The sequence below is a fragment of the Marmota marmota genome, unplaced genomic scaffold, assembly GCF_001458135.2.
Source record: "Marmota marmota marmota unplaced genomic scaffold, marMar, whole genome shotgun sequence".
In the NCBI taxonomy this organism is placed as follows: Eukaryota; Metazoa; Chordata; class Mammalia; order Rodentia; family Sciuridae; genus Marmota; species Marmota marmota.
The window spans coordinates 10,343,599-10,358,163 of NW_025999977.1; the positions used below are offsets into that span (position 1 = coordinate 10,343,599).

General features: G+C 35.6%; 1 protein-coding gene and 1 non-coding gene across 6 annotated transcripts in view; one reads left to right on the plus strand and one right to left on the minus strand.

Annotated features, from left to right (window-relative positions):
- The window catches only part of Commd1 (copper metabolism domain containing 1), a 162,641-nt gene that overhangs the window by 142,865 nt on the left and 5,211 nt on the right, over positions 1-14,565 (minus strand). The gene's annotated exons all lie outside the window — the stretch shown is intronic.
- On the plus strand, positions 5,041-5,114 carry Trnav-uac. The gene has a single exon. It is a non-coding gene; the product is annotated as a tRNA-Val (tRNA).

The window sequence follows — 14,565 nt, forward strand, 5'->3', positions numbered from 1 at the left end:
AACTTTTGTTTATCGTGAAATATTTTAATTTCATTGTCAAACCTGAAGCTTAATTTTGCTGGATACAATATTCCTGGTTGGAATCCATTATTTTTCAGCGTTTGAAATACGTTGTTCCAGGATCTTCTCGCTTTCAACGTCTGTGATGAAAAATCAGCCGTTAACCTAATTGGTTTACCCCTGAATGTAATCTGCCTCCTTTCTCTTGTAGCTTTTAATATTCTCTCCTTGTTCTGTATATTGGATATCTTCATAATAATGTGTCTTGGAGTTGGTCTATTACGGTTTTGTATGTTTGGGGTCCTGTAGGCTTCCAGGATTTGGCAATCCATCTTTCATGTCTGGAAAGTTTTCTAAAATTATTTCATTCAACAGATTGCTCATTCCTTTGGTTTGGACCTCTATACCTTCCTCTATGCCAATGACTCTTAAGTTTGGTTTTTTTATGACATCCCATATCTCTTGAATGTTTTGCTCATGGTTTCTTACCAGCCTTTCTGCGTTGACTATACTCTTTTCGAGTTGATAAACTTTGTCTTCATTATCTGATGTTCTGACTTCTATTTGATCTAGTCTATTTGTAATATTCTCATTTGAGTTTTTGATTTGGCTTATGGTTTCCTGCATTTCTAGGATTACTGTTTGATTTTTTTTTAATCTCTATCTCCTAGTAGAGTTCATTTTTTGCTTCTTGAATCTGCTTATGTAATTCATTTTCAAAGTATTCTTTCATTGTTTGGACTTGCTGTCTAATGACTTCTTTAAGATTCCATTCCATCTGAGTCAGGTATGCCTTGAGTTCTTTCTCTGTCCATTTTTCTGATGCCTCTACGTTCTCCTGTAAATTTAAGTTGTCCTGCATTGTTTGTAATCCTTTTTTCCTTGTTTTTTCATGGTGTTCACGTTACTTTCCAACTCTGTTTAACTGCTGTGTTTCTGTTTTCTCGTATAAATTTGTTTTGGTTTTTTATATCTCTGTGGTCTGTCCTTTGTGGTGGGAGACTATGTCTAGAGATATTAGGCTTTATTGTAATTTAAAGCTGATTCATTTGATTCATAAAAGGCTTACGGATTCTGTAGGCATATAGTGATCTGTTGTTTGGTCTTAGGACTTTATGTTTAGGTTAGGTGCTATGATGGTATGAAGGTTAGTATGTTTTGGCTACTTTGGAAGATTGCTCTACTGAAGGGGGATATTAACAGGCGAATGGATCAGGGTATTTGGTAATAGCTAGGTACTTAGGAGCCCTATAGACAGCCTCGGAACATTCACCTATTATCATTTAGATAATTACACATAATGAAAGTCATAATGCTTGGGATGAAAGTTAGGGGGAAGGGGAAGGAAAGAGTCCTTAAAGAGAAAGAGGGAGAGAAAAATAGGTAGAATAAAGGAGAATGGAAAGAACAATAAAAATTGAAAAGGGAAAAGAAAAAAAATGATAAATGAAGTCTTAGAGTTCTATTTTCTTCTCTTCCAGTAGGCGGAGCTGTGCCCTCCGAGCCGAGCTTCTGCCCTCTATGTGCCAGCAGCAATCCCTGTAAGGCGGCTCCTCTTCCCCTACTGGGCGTCTCTCCAATCCTATTAGTCCAGAGCTGTTTCTCTTCTCCGGCCCCTCCCCCCTTCCTCCTGCCAGCCAGCCAGGCCCCGCTCACCGGAGGCGATCTCCACAGATCTAGTTACACTTGCAGCCCCCTATTTCCCGAAAGACTGAGCACTCTCTCTGTTTGTCATTCATCCAGACCCCAAGGTTGTGGAGCGGATGATCTGGGAACCGTCAGTTTAATTTGTCTGGACCCCTTCGGTGGCCATGCCCCCGGGAACTGGTGGCTAAGGCCTTGGGTGTAGCCGTTGATGGTAGGGGGAGTTGGGGGTCGGGAGTCCCCTCTCTGCTTCCCTCGGCCCCTACAGTCACACCCACACCGCTGGTGGTAGGGGGAGTTGGGGGTCCGGATTCCCCATTGCTTCCCTTGGCCCCTAGAGTCACGCCCACGGAGTTCTGGGGCGAGATTTTTGAGGTTTCCCAGCTGTATGCATCTGGTGGGGATGGGAGTCACACACCTGTTGAAGCGATTTCGCTGGGAAGGGACCCCGTCTGCCGAACTCTGGTGACGTCAGCTCTCTGCTATGGCGGGCCCCAGACTCCTTGCCGGAGTGTCCAATGGGAGGGTTGGGTCAGGCCTGTCTCTGGTCTGTCCCAGACTCAGTTTCAGTTCTGGTCCGCTGTTTCATGAAGGCTTGGTTAGCAACCTCTTCAAAGGGTCTCTACGCCGCACACGGTACCAGGCAGTGCTGAAACGCCTCCTTCTGCGCGGGTCGCCAGGCAGCGGCGACCCGGACCTCCGCGCAGGGTGGCCGAGATTCACCCTTCCAGGGCAAGCTGTCACCTCCAATAATCCCAAATTCCCCACCTAGGTCTCACTTCAGCAGAATTTTGCTGGGAGTTTCTCAGCAGGTAAAATCCGAACGTTCTGATGTGTCTCTCTGTCCGCGTGGCTGAGGAGGTACTGAAAGCGCTGCCTCCCCGCCCGCCGCCATGTTGAGTCTCTGATGACCAAGTTTTCTAACATCATAATATGAAACCTTTTTTAACCAGGACCATTAAACCAAGACCTGGTCATTCTCTGTATTTAAGGGGCTACAGAACTAATTACCATCTTCTATATTTCTTCTTATATAGTCTGTTATTATAGTAAAAATGTTCTGCATTCTCAACAGAACACATCAAAAGAAAAACAACTGTATAGATGAGGGTTCAAAAAACCAACTTTCTAGATTTTACCTGTATAATTTTAAAAGTAGAGTAAATTAATAATTGACGAAATAAGGCAGCAGGCTGCAGTTGTAGCTCAGTAATAGAGCACTTATCTAGCACGTGTGAGGCACTGAGTTCAATTCTCAGTAGTACATACAAATAAATTAAATAAAGGTCCATCAACAACTAAAAAAATTTTTTTTGAAAGTCAGAAAACAATAAAAACAAACAAACAAAAGACAAAAAAAAAAAGAAAGAAAGAAAGTCAGAAAACAGCAACAGTACTGCCAAACTCTAAATTACACTCTAGTAGTATAAGCTAACTAAATGGTTTTCATTCTGCCAGTTACTTTTTCCAGTAACTTACTTGCCATCTATGTTCTTAACATTTTGAGTATGACACCTATCTCTATCAGCATCGGGGGTGGGGAGGAATTCACAATGAAGCAAAACAAATGTTTACTCCTATTAAATAATTCCAAGTAACAGATTAGCATTTAACTTCAGGGGGAAAAAATTTAGCCTTTTCTTAAAAAAAAAAAAAATTGGCCAGCTCAAAGATGTAAATATGCGAAAGACTCCAAAAGAAATTACAAAGTTAAAAAAAAAAGGCTCTTATAGATGAATGGATTAAAAAAAGTGGCATTTATACACAATGGATATTACTCAGCACTAAAAAATAACAAAATCATGGCATTTGCAGGGAAATGGATGGCATTAGAGCAGATTATGCTAAGTGAAGCTAGCCAATCCCTTAAAAACAAATGCCGAATGTCTTCTTTGATATAAGGAGAGCAACTAAGAACAGAGTAGGGAGGAAGAGCATAAGAAGATTACCATTAAACAGGGACGAGAGGTGGGAGGGAAAGGGAGAGAGAAGGGGAATTGCATGGAAATGGAAGGAGACCTGCATTGGTATACAAAATTACATATAAGAGGAGGTGAGGGGAAAGGGGAAAAAAAAAAGAGAAAGAGAAATGAATTACAGTAGATGGGGTAGAGAGAGAAGAAGGGAGGGGAAGAGAGGGGAGGGGAGAAGAGGGGGGATAGTAGGGGATAGGAAAGGCAGCAAAATACAACAGACACTAGTATGGCAGTATGCATAAACGTGGATGTGTAACCAATGTGATTCTGCAATCTGTACACATGGTAAAAATGGGAGTTCATAACCCACTTGAATCAAATGTATGAAATACGATATGTCAAGAGCATTGTAATGTTTTGAACAATAATAAAAAAAATGATAGTGGAATGTGATGGACATTATTATCCAAAGTACATGAAGACACAAATTGTTGTGAATATACTTTTTATACAACCAGATATATGAAAAATTGTGCTCTATATGTGTAACAAGAATTGTAATGCATTCTGCTGTCATATAAATAAAAAAATAATTAATAAAAAGAAATTCAATACCTATTTTAAAAAAAAGAATAAGCAGATGTGGGTTATTCACACCCTAAAAAAAAAAAAAAGAGGCTCTTTCCTTCCCCCTTCATTTTTGGAACTATTTCTACAATATTGCTGACAGCCCCTAAAGCTTTCTCTTGGGAAACAGTACTTGATTAGTGTAGTGTCCAACTAAAGTACCTAGGTTAACATATTTTTTAAAATTACTATTTAACTTGGAATGGATCCACCATTTGACCCAGCTATCCCACTACTCAGTTTATACCCAAAGGACTTAAAATCAGCATACTACAGGGACACAGCCACATCAATGTTTATAGTAGCTCAATTCCACAACAGCTAAACTATGGAACCAACCTAGATGCCCTTCAACAGATGAATGAATAAAGAAAATATGGTACATATACACAATAGAATATTACTCAGCCTTAAAGAAGAATGAAATTATGGCATTTGAAGGTAAATAGATGGAAGTAGAGAATATCATGCTCAGTGAAATAAGCCAATCCCCAAAAAACAAAAGTCAAATGCTTTCTCTGATAAGGGGATGCTGATCTATAGTAGGGCAGGAAGATACGGAAGAATGAAGAATTTTGGTTTGTGTAGATGGGAGTGAGGGGAGAGGTGGGGCTGTGGGGATGGGAAGGATAGTAGAATGAGACAGACTTATTACCTTATATACATGTATGATTACACTATTGGAGTGATTCTGAACCATGTACAGCCAGAGGAATGAGAAGTTGTGCTCCATTTGTGTACAATATGTCAAAAGGCATTCTACTGTAAAATTAATTAATTAATTAATTTTAAAAATTAAGGACAATATATAGTCCAGGTTAAAAAAATTACTGTTTAAGAATCAAAACTACTGGTGGGGATATAGCTCAGTTGGTAGAGTGCTTGCCTTACATGCACAAGGCCCTGGGTTCAATTCCCAGCACCACAAAATAAATAAATTAATTAATAAATAAATGAATTTAAAAAAAAAAAGAATCACAAAAGAAGATATATCTCTGAAGAAGGCTCCAAGGAGTTCTCAGAGAGAAGAGGGAAATTGACCTAGGACTAGCAGGCATAAGTGACAGAAAAAAATGTCAGCACATGCCAGAAAAAGGCATAGACAGAGGCTTATTTAGAAAAGTAGATACATATCCAAGAGAGAATGGGGACAATGTCAAAAGAGATATCTTTGGGGTAAAGCAAGGAATATACATTCAAGGGAGAATGGGGCTATCTCCTGAAGGAGAGATAGCAACCCACGGTGTGGGGTATTAATATTTAAGAAGGGGCTGGGGTGGTGGCTCAGTGGTAGAGTGCTTGCCTAGCATATGTGAGGCACTGTGTTTAATTCCCAGTACCATATTAAGAAACTAACTAAACATTAAAATAAAGGTATTAAAAAAATATATTTATACAGGGACAGTTGCTGTGGGCTGAACTATATGTGGAAACCAGGGTGGAGCTGCAGAGCAAAATTTACATTATTTTGCATCATTTTTCCTTTGCTTGCTTATTTCCTTTATTTTACAAAGGCATGGGCAAGGCCATGTCTCTTGAGAATTACAACTGTTCCTAAGCATTTATTGCATCTCTGGCTCAAGGGCACTTTCTTTGAGATTCAGCATCTCTCCCCCTCTTTGTACCAAATTCCTATCTCAGTTCTATAACAGTGAAAGAATTGAGCCAAAAGAAATTTAAAAGATTTAATAATAAAAATGAAAACAAGGGGCTGGGGATATGGCTCAAGTAGTAATAGTAACACGCTCGCCTAGCATGCGTGAGGCACTGGGTTCAATCCTCAGCACCACAAAAAAATAAAAATATTGTGTCTACCTAAAAGCTAAAAAAAAAAAAATTTAAATGAAAACAAGAGAAAAAAAAAACAATACTGCAATAATTAGCCAGGCAAAGTTGACATGTCTCTGTAGTTCCTTCACTCATGAAGATGAGGCAGAAGGATCACTTAAACCTAAGAGTTCAGATCACCTGGGCAACACATAGTGAGATCCTGTCTCTAAAAAAAGACATACTAGTTAATAAGGCCATCAAAGAACTATTGAAGAAGTCATAAAATGTATGACAAGGGAGAGTAATAAAGTGTAATTTATTCAATTATCTATAGTGCATCTTCTAAGAAAAACTTTTTTCAGTTATATAAAAAGGTTCAAAAGAAATAGAACTCAAGGGCTGGGGCTGGGGATCAGTGGTAGTGCACTTGACTGGCATGTGTGAAGTACTGGGTTCAATTCTCAGAACCACAATATAAAAATAAAAAATTTCATCAACAACTAATAAAAATTTTTTTTAAAAAAAGAAATAGAACTCAGAGCAAAAGTTCCTATCTTATAGTCTCATTTGTAAAGACAAAACAGAGCCAAATTAAACTATATATACATACACTTGTGAAATCAACCTAAGTGTTGATCCAAAATGATTCTCAATGGAAGAGGCATCATGGGTAAAGAATGATTTTCTAACATTTACAACAATTTTAATGCTTGAAAAGTAGAGTCCTATGTTCATAATAGGTAAACTCTGGAAACTTCCCAAATGCCCATCAACAGTAGAATAGATATGTATATTCAAATATCAGTATACTCAGCAGGAATTGGCAAAATATTTTCTGAAAAGAGCCAAATAATAAATATTTTAGACTTTGCCAACCACCCAGTTTTCATCACATCTACTCAACTTGGCCTGAGGGCAAAAACTACACTTTACTACGGGCATTGAAATTTTAATGTCATGTCATTTTCAACAAGTCACAAGATAATTTTAATTATTTATTTATTTTATCCATTTAAAAATATAAAAATTGGTAGGGTTGTGGTTCAGCGGTAGAGTGCTCAACTCATACATGTGAGATCCTGGGTTCGATCCTCAGCACCACATAAAAAGAAACAAACAAAATAAAGATATTGTGCCCATATATAACTAAAAAGAAAAATAAAATTAAAAAATATTTTTAAAAACTATTCTCAGCTCACTAGTTGTACAAAAACAGGCAAGGTGTCCGATTTAGCCTGTGAATTGTAGTTTGCTGATCCCTGCTCTACATCAATGACAATGAATGATCTATAATTATACACAATAATGCTGAATTTCATAAAAATAATATTAAGTGACAGAAGCCACACATGAGTACTTAGTACTGTACAATTCCATTAATATAAAGTTTGCAAACAGGCAAAACTATACTATGGTATTAGAAGTTAGAAAGTGGTTCTTTGTGGGTAAGACATTAATGAATATGAAAAAGGATGAGGGGGTTTTACAGTGTTGGCCGTATTTGGTTTCTTATTCTGGTGCTGGCTACATGGTTACATTCAGCTTGTGAAGAGTCACTAAGCTATGTAAGTGAGATCTGTGTACTTTGCTGTATGCTATATTCAATAAAAAGTTTTTGAGCCAGGCATAGTAGCACATGCCTATAATCCCAGTGACTCAGGGAGGCTGAGGCTAGGAGGATGGAAAATTCAAGGCCAGCAACAGCAATTTAATGGGATCCTGACTAAATAAAAAGGGCTGGGGGTGTAGCTTAGTGGTGGAGCAACTCTGATTCGATTTCCCCCCATTATTGGAGGGAAAAAGTTTTTAAAAATAAGGTATCCTTTCTAGAGAGCTACCTAAAAAGCCAGAGAGGACTTAAAGATATACTCACTTTAGGAATACATAGCAAAAGAGAATATAAGGCTAGATATATGATATGTATGTGAGATCCATAGAGTAGAATTCTCAATAGGAAAATTCAGTCACTTTCCAACTCTATAAAAAAGGGAATTATGAGATTGGATGGCAAAAATATATACTGGGAGATTCTGTTCTGAACATCAAGTTTACATAAAATTAGTTTGAACATTTATCACTTTGATTATAAAATCTACTAGTTTTCTTATAAGAAAGCCAAATATAATAATTAAGCAATATTCACTATCTCAGGTAAAAGTCTGTCATTGACTTTAAGGGATAAAAAAATTATAGAGGTGGGCTGGGGATGTGGCTCAAGCGGTAGCACGCTTGCCTGGCATGCGTGCGGCCCGGGTTTGATCCTCAGCACCACATACAAACAAAGATGTTGTGTCTGCCGAAAAACTAAAAATAAATAAATAAATAAATATTTAAAAAAAAAAAAAAATTATAGAGGTGAAAGCAAGGAGGGAAGTATATAAAAAAAATAAGTATTTTTCTGCCTTCATTCCTTTATTCGCATTATTTTAGTTTACTGTCAGGACATTCCCCCATAACAGTTCCAGGAGGAAGGAAGTTGTTTGATTCACTAATGTTTTCAGGGCCGTAACAGGTACTCAATAAATGTTCACTTGAATAAACACATTTTAAATGAATTATAGATAATAATGTTATTTCTTAAGAAAGTAACATGCTCTCTGAATAAACATAAGAGAAATTTAAGGATCTCATAAATGGTAGCTTCTGTGATAGGACTGTAGAAAACTACTGGGAAAGAGCTATATTGCTAATCATGTCATAACAGGGAATAATGTTCAGAACATTATCATTCAGAGATAATTCCATACTGGCATATAAAGATATTAAAAATTACTCTTCTACAGATTAAACATCCCTAATCCAAAAATATGAAATCTAAAGTGCTACAAATCCAAAATTTTTTGAGCAGACATGATATCACAAATGGAAAATTTCAACTCTGACCTAATGTGATGAATCAGTCAAAATAAAGGCACACTGCTGGGCATGGTGGCACATGCCTGTAATCCCAGCAGCTCTGGGAGGCTGAGGTAGGAGAAGTTTAAGTTCAAAGCCAGCCTCAGCAAAAGTGAGGCACTAAGCAACTCAGTGAGACCCTGTCTCTAAATAAAATACAAAATAGGGCTAGGGATGTGGCTCAGTGGTCGAGTGCCTCTGAGTTCAATCCTTGGTACTAAAATAAATAAATCAATTAATAAAGGTACACTAAAAATATTGCATAAAATTACTTTCAGGCTATGTATATATTAAATACAAAAATGAATTTCATGATTATATTTGGGTCAAATCCCCAGTATATCTCATTCTTTATACATAAATACCCCCAAATCTGAACAAACCCAAAATACTTTTCGTCCCATGCATCCTGGATAAGAGATACTCAACCTGCATAAAAAGTACACATAAGCCAGGCATGGTGGTACATGCCTGTAATCCTAGACTCAGGAGGCTGAGGCAAGAGGATTTCAAATTTGAGACCAGACTCAGCATCTTAGGAAGGCTTCAAGCAACTTAGCTAGACCCTGTCTCAAAATTAAAAATTAAAAAAAGCACTAGGAATGTGGCTCAGTGGGTAAATGCCCCTGGGTTTAATCCCCAGCACCAAAAAATACCAAAAATTTATATAATTTAGTTATAAATTATAACTAAAAAGAGATTTGTGTACTTCGCTGTATGTATGCTATATCCAATAAAACATTTTGAACCAGGCATAGTAGCTCATGCTTGTAATACCAGTGATCATATAAAATTATAATTATAACTTTTGAAATTTTTTATAATTCCTTTATTTAAAAAGAATTTAAATAAAGGAATGAGTTGAGACAAATTTTCATCAAAGATAAATAATGGTAATGCAAATTTATAAAAACTATATTCTAAATTAAGACAAAGTTAAAAATGTGGATGTTGGGCTGGGGTTGTAGCTCAGTGGTAGAATGCTTGCCTTGTACACGTGAGGCCCTGGGTTTGATCCTTTGCACCACATAAAAATAAAGATATTGTGTCCATCTACAACTAAAAAAAATATTTTTAAAAATGTGGATGTTTTATTAGAACCAGAATCTTGATTTTTTTCATATTTCTGCAGTTAAAATAGGATCCACTTCACCACACCACATCATTTTTATCTTATGGCATTTATTATTTTGTAAGACAAAGAACTCTGACATTTACCTTGTATACAAAACAGGGTAGAGCACATTCGGGGCTTAGTAAATAATCAGTAAATACATTGAAGATAGGCATATCCTTTAAAATCTTATCCAAGTACTCCTTCAACTCAAGTTTCCATACCCAGAGTAGTTGTTTTGAGAAAAGGAGAACAAAAAACTGATTAATACAGGTTTTTCCCTAAATTAAGAAAGAAAACCCAAAACATGTCATTACAGGTCATTTGAGTCTGTTAAAATAGTCTGCAAACCCCAGCTGAGTAATCCACAATTACTGTTTATAATATGATGTCCAGTAACCCAAGAAAGTTACATCAATAAACTACCAATCCTTTAGAGAATTACCAATATGTCTTGTACATCATTACCTAAATTCTCAAAAATGCTCCATGAAATCAGGAAAACTCTATTATATAAAAACTAGAGAATTACAGCAAAAGGGATTGTTTACAGAGCTTTAAATTGTCCAAAAAATGATATTTCTAAATTCAAAATATCTACCCAAATATTTAGACTTCCTTTTGATTAAGAAATTCTTATTGTTGAATAGCCAACTTCTAAGCATTTTCTGAACTTGAACATTCCAGAGAAAACATTTAAACATTATGTTGCTGCTAGCATAGCAGTACATTAGCAAACCAATATTCTACTGCCACCTACAGTACAAAAAACAGAATTACAGCTTAAAGCTAAGACCTAATAAGTCAAAGGTGACCAGTAACACTTTAAAACCATATATTTTGTATCTATTTTACTTTATGCTCAAGTATTATTAATTATGTGGTCATAAATGGATAAAAGTAAAATTCATTCTTAAATTGAATATAAAAACAAAACAAAACTACAGCTGGGGACATAGCTCAATGGTAAAATGTTTGCCTAACATGCAAGAAGCCTGTAGTTCAATCCCCAGACGCACAAGAAAGAAAAATAATAATAATAATATTGCATTACACATTTTTCTTCATTTGTAAAATGACTAACATGCAAGAAGCCTGTAGTTCAATCCCCAGACGCACAAGAAGGAAAAATAATAATAATAATATTGCACTACACATTTTTTTCTTCATTTGTAAAGAGATTCTAATGGTAGGTAAAAAGATTATACAGTAAAATATTTCCACATTATACAATAAATGCAAATTTCTTGCATAGACAAAAATGATCAATTATACAAACCATTCTGGTTTTTTCTCAAGAATGAGCTACTCAAATATATTCTACAAGATAATTCCCAACATAGAAGCTGATACTACTGTTCTTTGATAATACAATTCTTTGATGATTAAAAAAAGTATCACTAACAGCCAGTCAACTTGAGCTATTTTGTAAATTTGATATTACATGCACTTAAAAGTGCTTCTGCATTGTTTTTTGTTTTTGTTTTGTTTTGGGGTTTGGTTTGGTTTTAAACTCGGGGCACTCTACCACTGAGGTACATCCATAGCCCTTATTTTTTTAAGACAGGGTCTCCCTAAGTTTCCCACACTGGTTACAGGTGTATATATTCTACAAGATAATTCCCACCACACCCAGCTAGGCTTCTATTTTTACTATAAAAACTTTCCATAAAACTTTCCAGATATTTAGAAATGAGAATCAAATTGTGCTTTTTAAAATAATATATACTATAGTATGCAAAACATAAAATTATTAGAATAGGGGCTGAGGCTATGGCTCAGTGGTAGAGCGCTTGCCTAGCATGTATGAGGCACTGGGTTCGATCCTCAGCACCACATATAAATGAATAATACAAAGGTCCATACATATAAAAATATTTTCAAAAAATTATTAGAATATTTAAAAGGTTAAGTGTTCCTCTGCAGACATTTAATTTCTTCTATTTACATCACATCCAAAAATATCTTAGAAATATGATGTTCCTCAAAAGCCTCTGGAGAAAGCTTTCACCAATGCTAGATACAACTAGTCTAAATTCTGAATACTGAAGAACTACATATGAAAAAAAACAGAGTCAAGACGGATAAATCTTTAAAAAGTCAAATACAGAAAGTTATGTTCAAACAAAATCTCCCTTATTTGAAAAATGACTTGGCTAAACATAATATTTTGTTCATATGAAAAGAGAACTATTGGAAATTAAAAACAGGATCAAATGAAAAATTCAAGTAAATGGTTAGAAGACAAAGTCTAGCAATAAATGTAAGAAAAAAACAAACAAATGGAAAGTAGAAAAAAATAAAAGAAAACTAGAAGATTCAGTCTAAGAATGTCTAACATTTGAAAACCTAGAATGCTAGCAAGAAGATAGGAAAAAAAAAAAAGGAAGAAAATAATCAAAGTAGTAATACTGTTGTCCCTGGGTATCTGTGGGGATTAGTTCCAGGACTCCAGCAAATACCAAAATCCATTGATGCTCAAGTCACTTATGTAAAGTGGCACAATATTTGCATATAACTTAAACATACTTTAAATAATCTCTAGATTACTTTTAATAGCTAACATCATTTAAATGCTATGTAAATAGTTGTTAACCGGTATTGTTTAGGGAATAATGACCAAAAAAGAAAAAGTCTGCATATGTTAAATGCAAAAGCAATATTTTTTTTCCTAAGTATTTTCAATCTACATTTTCTTGAATTCTTGAATGTAGAACCCAAATATTCAGAGGGCTCACAGTTTCTTGAATTCTTAAATATAGAACCCAAATATTCAGAGGGCTGACTGCACAACTTTTCCCAGAACTAAAGGTCACCAGTCTCCAGACTGAAAGGACAAACAGTAGCCTGAATAATGAAATCCTAGTCACACACCAATGACAAGGAAACAAAGGATAACAAGAAAATCCTAAAAGCCTCCAGAGAGACAGGTTACATTCACTGAAAACAATGCCTTCAAAATTGTGAGTCAGTTATTTGACAACCTAGAAATATATTCTCAACCAAACTACTAAGTGTGAGACTAAAAATAAAGACATTTTTAATAGTAAAAAAGAAAAATATTACTTCCTATATACCCTTTCTTAAGGAACTACTTGAGTACATGCTTCAGGATCTGACAAGAGATAAAGTAAACTGATTCCCAGAAGGAAGATGGAGCTGTTGCGCTAATGTCTTGGCCTGACCAGGTCAAGCTTTGAGATTGAATCTGTCATAAAAGAAACTTAATATGAGAGTCCCAGAGAAGCCAAATCCTTAGCTGAGAAAGACCCCAGTCAGTCATATTCATAAGAAGCCCCTACCTTCAGACCAGGGTCTGACAACCCAAACAAGGAAAACTAGTTCTATGCTGTTTTCATCTTTTCCTTTCAGTCTAATAAGTAGACCTTTTTCATTTTTTTTTTCTTTTCTCTTTGTTCATATTGTACAGTAGACTAGGAATTATTCTACCTATAACTGCTGTCTTAAAGTCTACATGCTCTTCTATCTACATGATTCACAAGGACAGAAACTACAGCTTCAATGTTTACTGCTGTATCCTAAGTATAATGCATGGTGCATAATTAAGATGTTTAGTAAGTACATGTGAGATAAATAAATACATAAAAATATTAAAACTAGTTACCTCAGCAGAAAATATTAGATGTGCTTTAACACATCTCAAATTTCTATATTGTAATTAAATAATGTTTATAATAAGGAGTTAATAAGGTAGCTAAAGGGCTGGGGGAAAAAAATAGGCACAGCAGCACACACCTGTGGTCCCAGTTCTATTTATTTATTTATTTTTGTCCTGGGGTTAAACCCAAGGTCACTTTACAGTTGAGCTACATCCAGTTATTTTATTTTGGGGGACTGGGTCTCACTAAGTTGCTTCAGGTCTTGCTGAATTGCTGAGACTAGCCTTGAACTTGAGATCCTCCTGCTTCAGCTGCCAAAGTCACTGGGATTACTAACAGCTATATATGCCACTGAGCCCGGCTCAGGTGTTCAAATAATTCTTAAAATCTTTTACCATTGTAATTCTAAATATCATGTTTCTGATTGGTCATTTCCTATAAAGTTTAAACTAGCTTTCATATGTCGGTTCTGAGGCTCATAACATTATATACGTGATTCTGAGGTCAAAACATTAAATTTTGTTATTTTTACATTACACTAATAAGCATAAATTTTAACATTCTTTAAATATGAACAAAATTTTCAAATATAAATTCTACATCTTACTAAGAATGCATACTTAGCACTTAGTACTACAGAAACATCAATAAGTTTTTTGCTGTTTTTGATTTGTTAATCACAGTTCAAGTCTTTTTTTTTTAAGAGAAAGAGAGAGAGAGAATTTTTTAATATTTTATTTTTTAGTTTTCGGCGGACACAACATCTTTGTATGTAGTGCTGAGGATGGAACCCGGGCCGCACCACATGCCAGGTGAGTGCGCTACCGCTTGAGCCACATCCCCAGCCCCAGATCTCAAGTCTTAAGAACAAGTTAGTACAAATGGTGCTGGAAATAATAAACATCCACATGTTAAAAAAAAAAAAAGAAATTGAGATTGTTGATTTCATGTATTGTCTATGGAGCCTGTCTCTTATACA